Source organism: Chenopodium album, chromosome 2 (genome assembly GCF_948465745.1).
Source record: "Chenopodium album chromosome 2, dcCheAlbu1.1, whole genome shotgun sequence".
In the NCBI taxonomy this organism is placed as follows: Eukaryota; Viridiplantae; Streptophyta; class Magnoliopsida; order Caryophyllales; family Amaranthaceae; genus Chenopodium; species Chenopodium album.
The window spans coordinates 54108135-54118113 of NC_137835.1; the positions used below are offsets into that span (position 1 = coordinate 54108135).

A 9979-nucleotide genomic window follows, 5' to 3' on the forward strand; every position below is an offset into this window, starting at 1 on the left:
ATATTGCTAGTATCATGATTAAGTTAATTAATTATTTGATTTGACTAACAATTTATTGTTGAATTAATTCCAATATTAATGTTTATTCTATTGTTATTATGATCATCATATTGCATGTTTAAAGGGACTATGTAATAGAAAATCATGCCTAATAAGATAATTTAGACGACCGATTTAAGTTCCTTTTTAATATTGTTATTAATCGAAATTATCACAATATTTTAGAATTATATGTTGCATTAATATTCAACCAATTTAGCCTAATATTAGTTTGGAGCGAATTGAAAATTTGTTTGCATGCCTTTGAAATCGCAGGAATCACTTTTCACTATAAGCATTGAGTAGAGGCCAATACGGGCGAATGTGACTCTATGACTCACTTCGTACCATCATCCCCAATCCTCCTTTCGTGGTTCCGAACCATATGAAGTTAGTAATATCATGGATTATGAATAGGGTGTAATCTTCACGGGTTAATCGTTGTTGCCTATCGTTGTCTCTTTATTCGTGGTTGCCTTTTATGAACCGTCAACGGTTTACAAGTTCCTTAAAAACTTGTTTGCGGCTCCCTACTTTGCTTTATCCTTAATCGTATTATGTCAATTCTCACTTCCTTTAAGTGCCAAGCATATTCACAACATGCTTAACATAGACGCACTTCAAACATGATCTAGGGCGAGACTATGTCGCTGAAAACTAATCTACCCTTGGTCAAAACAAAATTTATAATCTCTTAACACACCGCTATACAAAGCATACAGTAAGTAGAGGGTCGAACCACTAGGAATGGGAGGTGAATGCTAAAGTCAAAGCTAAGCAATTTCGAAGCAATAAAGTGAGGTGTGTATATTCAAAATAATCAAACAATCAGAATGAAATCAAATTTATCAAGCGCTAGGGTTAGGATCTGGATGTACTCGGAATGGATATAGCTAATTGGGATCGGAGATGACTAAGTCAAGTGTTGCGAGGGAAAATCAATTAAGTAATCAAGAGAGTAAGGTAGGCTAATCTTCTAGAGGTCAAGCTAGATCCAACTATGAGATACTCTAAATAGGAACCTTGCAAACCTACTCAATCGACAAAAGCAAGCCACAAATCAATTTTCCGTATCAATGCAAGCTTACAATGCATTCTAGTGTAACAATCAAAGTTAGCTACTCTTCAATTAATCACACACATGCACTTAATCAATTAACCAATTTAATCACAACATGAACTCTATCCATTTCCCCCAATTAGCATCAATCCATTACTCATACATGCTTCACCATTCCCCTAGCAAGAAACTACCCACAATCCATTGAAATTAAGATGAAAACTAAGCTAATCAACAATTTCATCATCATCATATCAATAGAACTAATTCAATCACAAATTCAATTCAAACTTGAACAATCAACAAAACAATTGAAATGATAAGCTAAAAATTGCATTAAAGTAAAAGAAATCCTTACAAACTTGCTTCAATTCAATGGAGGAAATGCTAGAATTACCAATCTTCAATCATCAATAATCAATCAAGAACTTCTCTCTCTACAATCTAGAGTTTCTCTCTCTAAAATTCTAATTCTAATTCTAATTCTATTCTAATTTCTGAATTTCGTTCCTTCTAAAAATAGAAAGAAAATCTATATATAGTAAAACTAACTAAGAGAAGTTAGTTAGATCGTCCCCAAATAAACCCATACAAGCGCGGCCAACTATAAGGGAGAGCGCGCGGCTGCGCAAATCTGCGTACGGAACAGAGACCCAGACAAGCGCACCCGCGCTCGAGGGAGGCGCGCCCGCACTTGGGAGCAGGGCAGCCTTCTTCCCTATCATGCCGATGCCCCTCGTGCATTCCAATTAATGCTCTTGATAAACACGGGACCTTGCAGTTTCTAAACTCCATGTTTGCGGGTTCAACACTAGAAATCATGCCCCCACGGCTTGAATGCACAGCTCAAGGACTTTAGGAACTTGCACTTCTCCATGCTTGAGCTTCAAATGGAGAGCACTAGACTTCCTAATCAATTCCAAACTTGGGAAGAGGCCTCGAGAAACTTGGATAACGACCTTAACCTGAAAAATAAAGGAAAACAATCAAATAAAAGAGAAAATAACCAAATAAACCAAGAAATGCATAAAGAAAGAAATCCAACGACGAAAATGCAAACTAAAAGAAAAAAAGAGTAAAATTAAAGAAAAGCTAAGTAAAAGAGCTATAGAATAGCATGAAATTCACCCTAAAAAGAATCAAATGAGTGCCATAAACGACACTCATCAGAACAACGCCCACAAAGGGATAACTCAATTAGTTAGAACTTTTCTCCCTATTTTAGATATCTTTGAATCAATTTTCGATCACCCCGCTTTTGTGACACTCCACAAGCAAAAAAAAAAAAGGGGTAAGTAAGAGCATCAGCAATGGAGAGGATTACTCTCCTTTTAGCCATCCTTTTTTGTAATTTTTAGATTCCTTTTGAATGCTGAAGTAGCTAAAAGGATTCTCTCTTGGACAATAAACTAGCATTTCCTTTCTGTGGAAAGGAGACAATGCCTCGTCCCGTGTGCAAAAGCAAACAACAGAAAAAGAAAAAAAAGGGAAAAGTGTTCGTTAAAGGCAAAATGCCAAACCAACATAAAAAACCAACGGTCAAATGGCAAACATGCACAAGTTATCTTGTGACACTTGTGACAACGAGAGTGGTCACGTATTTTTTGTGACTTAAATCTTTATAACGACTATAACTTGTTAACGATAACTTATTTCAGAAAACCAAAACCACCAACGGTCATAAAATATTTTTCTGTATAAAATGAGTATAATTTTTCCATATTATCACACACTTTCATTTTTTGCATTTTTCCCCATTAATCTCATCTATTATCGAAAACATCTTATATCACTCAAACAATTTTTTTTTCCACAAATTTCACTTCCAATTTCAAATACCCTTCATATGGATCGTAATAATTCAAATTACGGGAATAATATGAATTTTCCAAATAATCCAAACTTTCAATACAATCAAAATAATCCTCCTTTTGACCCAAACTTATTGAGTAATCCGAATTTTCAAGCTGCTTTGCAATGGTTTAATAGTCAATCAAGACCAATAAATGTCAATAATATTCCACAATGTCAACCTCCTTTCCCTTTTCCTCAAAGTAGATCGTCATCTCAACAATCTCTTGGTAATATGGCGGGTTTTCCCATTTCTGGACATTTCACTCAAAACATGGATCAATCACCGGGAGGTTTTGGTGGTAGCAATGCAACTCCAATAGAGGAGAGTGGTGATGAACATGTGGAACAATTAGTGGGGGCGCAACATCTAGAAGACATTAACGGTGTTGATGTCAAAATTGTTTCCGAACAAAATGTCAACACCACCGAGCATAGGAAAAACCAATCATGGAGCATAGCTGAAGACAAAGCACTTGTATCGGCCTACATAAACGCAGGGGGTGACATAGTGAGAGGAACTAAGACAAAGAGAAGTGGGTTATGGGTTGATATCTATAACCGCTACGAACGTTCTAGTATAGAAAACCCCGATGAAATAAAGGTAAGAAACATTAAATCTATGCAAAATCGTTGGGATCATATAAATTCACATTGTGGTAAATGGGTAGATTCATATGGGTATCATTATTGAACCAAGGGTAGTGGTGAGTCCGAGCAAAATTTTGAGAAATTTGCTCACAAAGATTACTACGCAACTAACAACAAGATGTTTTGTTTATTGCACTGTTTTGAGGAGTTGAGAAAATATCCGAAATGGGATCCATCTTTGGCCAAAGATCAATCGACTATGTTACCTGGTGGCCAACAAACGTCAACCAAAAGTGGGGGAAGCGGTAAAAGATCACAACCTGATTCACCATCCGAAGTTGGAGGAAGAGGTAAAAGACCAGGTGGCATAAAATAAACAAAGATGAAAGGTAAAGCATCTACTACTTTAACTTCAAGTATAAATCTTGAAGCGTTACACACAAATTTTAACGAAGTTGGTGATAAGTTGAATGATTTGGGTGGGCGACTTCTGGATCAGTTGAAGGAAAGAGATGAAATTTAAAAAGCACAAGTTGAAGAAAAGAAAAGCCAAAAGGACGAGGCCATGAAGTTTAGAATGTTAGAAAGATTAATGCAGAAGCCCGTTCTTGATGAAGTTGAATTAGAAATGTATAAGAAACTTATAGATGAATTCAGTAGTAGATTTTCGATTCGATTTAATTTACCTGATTGTACTGAGTAATCATGATTTGTTATTACGATTATAAGTTGTATGCTCTATTATTATTGTAACTTTGCAGAATTATTGTCAATGTGCCTTTTTAATACGAATGTAATTTCTATGTATTAATAAGAACTTTATGTTTACTAAATTGAGTTCAAGTCTATTAATGTTACTTTATATTTTTGTGATAATGTATAAGATTGCTACCCATGTGTAGGGAATATTTCAAGCGTTATCCCAAACTTGAACTCCACTGTGATCATACACTAAAGTACGGTGGCGTCCAAAGGGAAAGAAGATAGAGCAAAAGAGTCGCCAACAAGTTTTTGAGGAACTTGTAAACCGTTCACAAGGTGAAGGTTACAGCCCTTAACAATCCAAGAGATCGTCAACTCCAATAGGTCTTGAACCATGACTGGTAGTTCGGGGGTGAAGGTACAAATCCAACCTAAAAGAGATTGAACCTGCCTTAATAATAGGCCTCTACTTTATTCAGATTGTATTCATGTGCGCTTTCTGACTAACAAGCAATCAATAGGTTTAACCCTAAACATGTTTATCTATGTTGGTTGAATATTAATTCACAAATAAATCTATTATTGGCGATCACTTGAATTATAATCATAATTAACCCTAAACAAGATTATTAATTATCTTATTAAGCATGATTACAAGTACAAATTCCCTTTAAACATACATAAAAGCCGTGATCAAGCAATAACAATAAATATCAAGCAACATAATAATAATCATAAATAATAAAATTATAATCATAACAATCATAATTGAAAATAATCATCATAATAAAATTATAATAATTATTATCATAAATCATCTTAATAATGTTAAAGCATAATAATAGCAATATCCTAGGCATGATACTAACAAGATTAATAACAAACCCTAGCATGTCACTAAACAATAAAAATCAAAGCTTTAACCCTAACATGATACTAACAATCATAAATATTAGGATGATTGTTAGTATCATACTTTTAATCATACTTGATATTAAAGTTACCCTAGACATGATACTAGGAAGATCAAAACGCCCTAACATAACATTAGGAATCATAATAACATCCTAAGCATGATTTCTACATAATAACATCAATAAAAACCATTAAAGTACTTACTTGGATGCCTCGTACCTCTTTCTAATAACAAAATACACACGTTAGTAACTTCAAGGAAAATAATAAAATCAAACAATTAAATTAAATAATAAAAAGAGAGATTTGGGACCAAACCCTCATAAATTAAACCTTTTACGTCTAGGGCAAAGACAACTTCGAATATGGCTAGGTGTATCTAAGTCTTGTGAATGCGGAATTTTGTATTTTGAGAAAAGGCTAGTTTAGAAAAGAGAGAGAGAAAGAGTAATCAAGAATTTCTTGATGAGAGTTGGTGAATGAAAACGGAGTTTTTAGAAGACTATTTATAGAGAAAATCAGCCAAAAAGATTAAAAAAAAATCGAAACAGAGTTCTGACGCGTAAAACGAGGTTAGCGCCAGGCGCTAACACTAGCGCCAGGCGCCAAGCTTAGCGTCAGGCGCTAATGCTGGCGTTTGGCGCTAACTTAATTATTGACGCGTTTTCTAAAAATCAGATAGAAATTGCCGTACAAGAGGATAAAATCGTATTTTCCTCAAAAACAATCTTTTATTCTGATTAAAACTCTAAAAAGTCAACAAAAGTCAATTTATCAATGCTAATTGAATTAGCAATGAAAAGAACCTTCTAAAAGAATCTAGAAAACTAAAATCATTCCTAATTGCATTAGGAATGATAAATCCATATTAGGCCCTCCTCTAGATCATTGGGCCGCATTTAAGGCTCAAACCAGGCCCAGTTAAGTAATTTGGCCATAACTTCCTCAATATTCATCGGAATTGGGCTTATAATATATCGTCGGAAAGGTCTTTTCAAACCCTATCCAACTACACTACTATTGGACCCATATCATGGACCAATCAAACAAGATTGGCTGTTTTCTTAAAATAAATTTTCAAAAACAGAGAGAAGAGAAAAGAAATTAAAAATATCCGCAACACTAAACTTTCCACACTTTCACTTCATTCGATTATGATTCGAAGTGAAAGGTACTCATCACTGGGTATGGTTTTGGGGAGACACAAATGGGTGTCTACACCATGATATTCCATCTAACCAAAATCTTATCTTCTGAGATACTTTGTTTTATGACCACATATCATCATCTGAAATCTAATCTTCTGACTAACCTTATCGTTTTTTGTCTAGATAATTTATCAGATTGCTCCCATGACATTTCATCTAACCAAAATCTTATCTTCTGACATCCTTTGTTTTATGAGCACATATCATCATCTGAAATCTAATCTTCTGACTAACCTTATCGTTTTTTATCTAGATAATTTATCAGATTGCTCCCATGACATTTCATCTAACCAAAATCTTATCTTTTGACATCCTTTGTTTTATTACCACATATCCTTGGGAGAAATATTATCATCTGACTAACCTTATCCTATTTTTATCTATAAAATTCATAATATTAGTCACAATAACATTACATCTATCAATATCAACCATATTTTCCCTTTAGCATTTAAAAAAAAAAAACCAAAACCTTCTATTTCAAATATTGTTTGGTAATAAACATAATATGAATTTCGATTCAAACTCTTCAAGTTCTTCTTCTTCGTCTTCAAGTTCAATTGATGATATCTATGATCAAATGGTCATGAATTTTATCAATAAGAGTCATCGATTACATGTAATGCAAAACGAAGTACTTGTAGCTGTAAACAATTGAGTACAGCAAAATGAACATAAACGTCAAAGAAAACGAAGAATAACTGTGCCGAGAAATCGTGAAGCAGCTCACGACAATTTAGTTTCAGATTATTTTAGTGACCAACCAGTATACGATGAAACCACATTTCGGAGGAGATTTCGTATGCGAAGACCCCTTTTCCTTCGCATTGTCAACACATTAAGTGCAACTAACCGTTACTTCCAACAACACCCAGATGCTACCATGCGTCTTGGTGCTTCACCCCTTCAGAAATGCATAGCAGCCATACGTATGTTAGCTTATGGTTGTTCTGCTGATCAGGTAGATGAGGGTATCTGAAGCTCGGTGAAAGCACTGCCAGAGAATGTCTTGCATAGTTTGTCTACGGAGTAATTGCTCACTTTGCAACTTAGTACCTTCGCAAGCCAACATTGGAAGATATCCAACGCCTCCTTAGAGAAGGGGAGGATAGGGGTTTCCCTGGCATGTTGGGAAACATTATATTGATTGCATGCATTGGGTCTGGAAAAATTGTCCAGCTGGATGGAAAGGAATGTATCAAGGAAGATCTAAAACATCGATTGATATTTTAGAAGCGATTGCTTCTAAGGATTTAAGGATTTGGCACGTGTAGGGAATATATCAAGCATTAATCCCTAGCTTGAACCCACTGTGATCATAAACGAAAGTACGGTGGCGTCCAATGGGAAAGAAGATAGAGCAAAAGAGTCGCCAACAAATTTTTTAAGGAACTTGTAAACCGTTCACGAGGTGAAGGTTACACCCCTTAACGATCCAAGAGATCGTCAACTCCATAAGGTCTTGAACCAAATAGGATTCGGGGATGAAGGTACAAATCCAACCTAAAAGAGATTGAACCTGCCCTAATAATAGGCCTCTACTTTATTCTAATCGTATTCATGTGCGCTTTCTGACTAACATACAATCATTAGGTTCAACCCTAAACCTGTTTATCTATGTTGGTTGAATTTAATGCACAAATAAACTATTATTGGCGATCACTTGAATTATAATCAAATTAACCCTAAATAAGATTAATAATTATCGTATATAAGCGTGATTACAAGTACAAATTCCCTTTAAACATGCATAAAAGGCATGATCAAGCGTCGAAAAATAGTGAGTCGAGAAAATTCGGTGTCATTAAAAAGCGTCGCAAATCTCAACGCTTTTTTGTGTCCAAATTTTTATACGGAGCGTCGAAATTTGCAATAGTTGGCGCACTTTCTCAACTTTAGCGACGCTTTTTTGTGTCTACAATCTTTAATCTGGCGACGCTTTTTAGTGTCCAGAGTTTTAAATATTTGATTTTTTTTTATATTTTTGGTGATGCTTTTTTTGTCTATATTTTCTAAGGTTGGAATGCTTTCTCTTGTCTATATTTTAAAAAATATCTAGAATATATTTACCAAAAAAAAAATATTTCACACTGAAAATTAGGCTAATTTTTTTTATTGCATATAAATATATTATAGTATATGTACAATATCTCATAGTAATGAGTGTTATTACAACAAATATAATTCCAACATATATATACTTCATTTGTAACTAGTTGTAGACTTGTAGTGGAACAAATTTTGAGACATCGATAGTAAATCTTTACATAGCTAAAAAATATCCTTCTTCTGTTCTTGTAATCTTGCACAGTTAGATGTCAGCTCTTTTATATTGCTTCTCAGTATTCATACCTGGATGTCCACATAATCTGTTTACCCTGCACAACAGTTCAGCATTTTCATCAAGACATCACCAAAATAATCTAAATACAATAATAGACCAAAATTAGTAACACCAGGGCGCCATAGAGAGTACATTCTCCAAAAACCATTTTCCACCTAATCAAACCAAAATCACAGTCTAAATTTCAAAACCAATTACAGAGTAGAAAAATTTCCAAAAGTATCACGACATCCATATACTCAGAAGACACGCTAAGACATCATTTGCAAAAATAAAACAATCAAACCAGCAATAAGCATGAAATAAGGATAATATGCACCAAAACATGGACTTACAAACCAAATCCTGGACCAAGCATCGGATTGGCTCTTGACATCAGGCAGCTGGGAGCATTTGCTACCCTTTTCACTCTCAATATTCTTTTGGCCTTCCTAAGAATACCAAAATGCTACGAATCAGCTCAGATAAGTAATAATTAATAACAGGAGCAAAAATAGATACGTACCTGCAACACCAAACCTTTTGCCTAGTCACCTGCCATGAGGTTGCCAGTGTGGCTTCTATGTCAGTAAGACAAGAGAGTAGGGAGATCAGGTAGGTTGTAGGCACCAAATTAGCACAAAAGCAGCCCAAGTTATCAAAAGTCAGCACATATGAATAATTAAGACTAAACCAGAGATGAATTAAATTTAATTAGAACTAATTAAAAAATTAACAATGCAAAAAATCAATCAAACCACCAATTAAATACATTCAAAAGGAACTAAGGTTTTAGCGTTTTTTTATAGTAGTGCACCCTCTAATGTTTATATATCCTTAGGCAGTAACTAATGTTTTAGCGTGGCATAGGGAGACAGAAAAACACCAGCAGCAACATTAAAAGATCAATAGCAGCAGCAGCATCGTGAAGCAGCAAGGGAAGCGACAACAACTTGGTTTAGCATCCTGCAGCATCAACGGGCTAACTGAAAGACTTCCTTCAAAAAAGAAAATTAAGGGTCGAATAATTTAGTAATAAGGAAAATAGGAGATTATAAGTTACTTGATCCTATATAAATACAAGGACGAATATAAATAGTAACCACATTATATTTACTAGACCAAGAGGGTGCCAACTCAAACATAACAGAGGATAGAGTAAAAAATCCACAAAATTATTTCCCTAAATTTAGTAACTTCTAAGGGCAATATTAATTGGTATGATTTGAAACCCAAAGTATTGCCATTAAGTCCTCTAAAAGGAATAAAACAAATAACTCTTATGCTTTA

General features: G+C 34.6%; 1 long non-coding RNA gene across 1 annotated transcript; it reads right to left on the minus strand.

Annotated features, from left to right (window-relative positions):
* Positions 1–8365: 8365 nt before the first annotated feature.
* Positions 8366–9592, minus strand: LOC145585909 (uncharacterized). Its single transcript, XR_014100755.1, has 3 exons — positions 9216–9592; positions 9046–9141; positions 8366–8744 (listed from the first exon to the last, which is right to left on the minus strand). It is a non-coding gene; the product is annotated as an uncharacterized LOC145585909 (long non-coding RNA).
* Between the last annotated feature and the right edge of the window lie 387 nt (positions 9593–9979).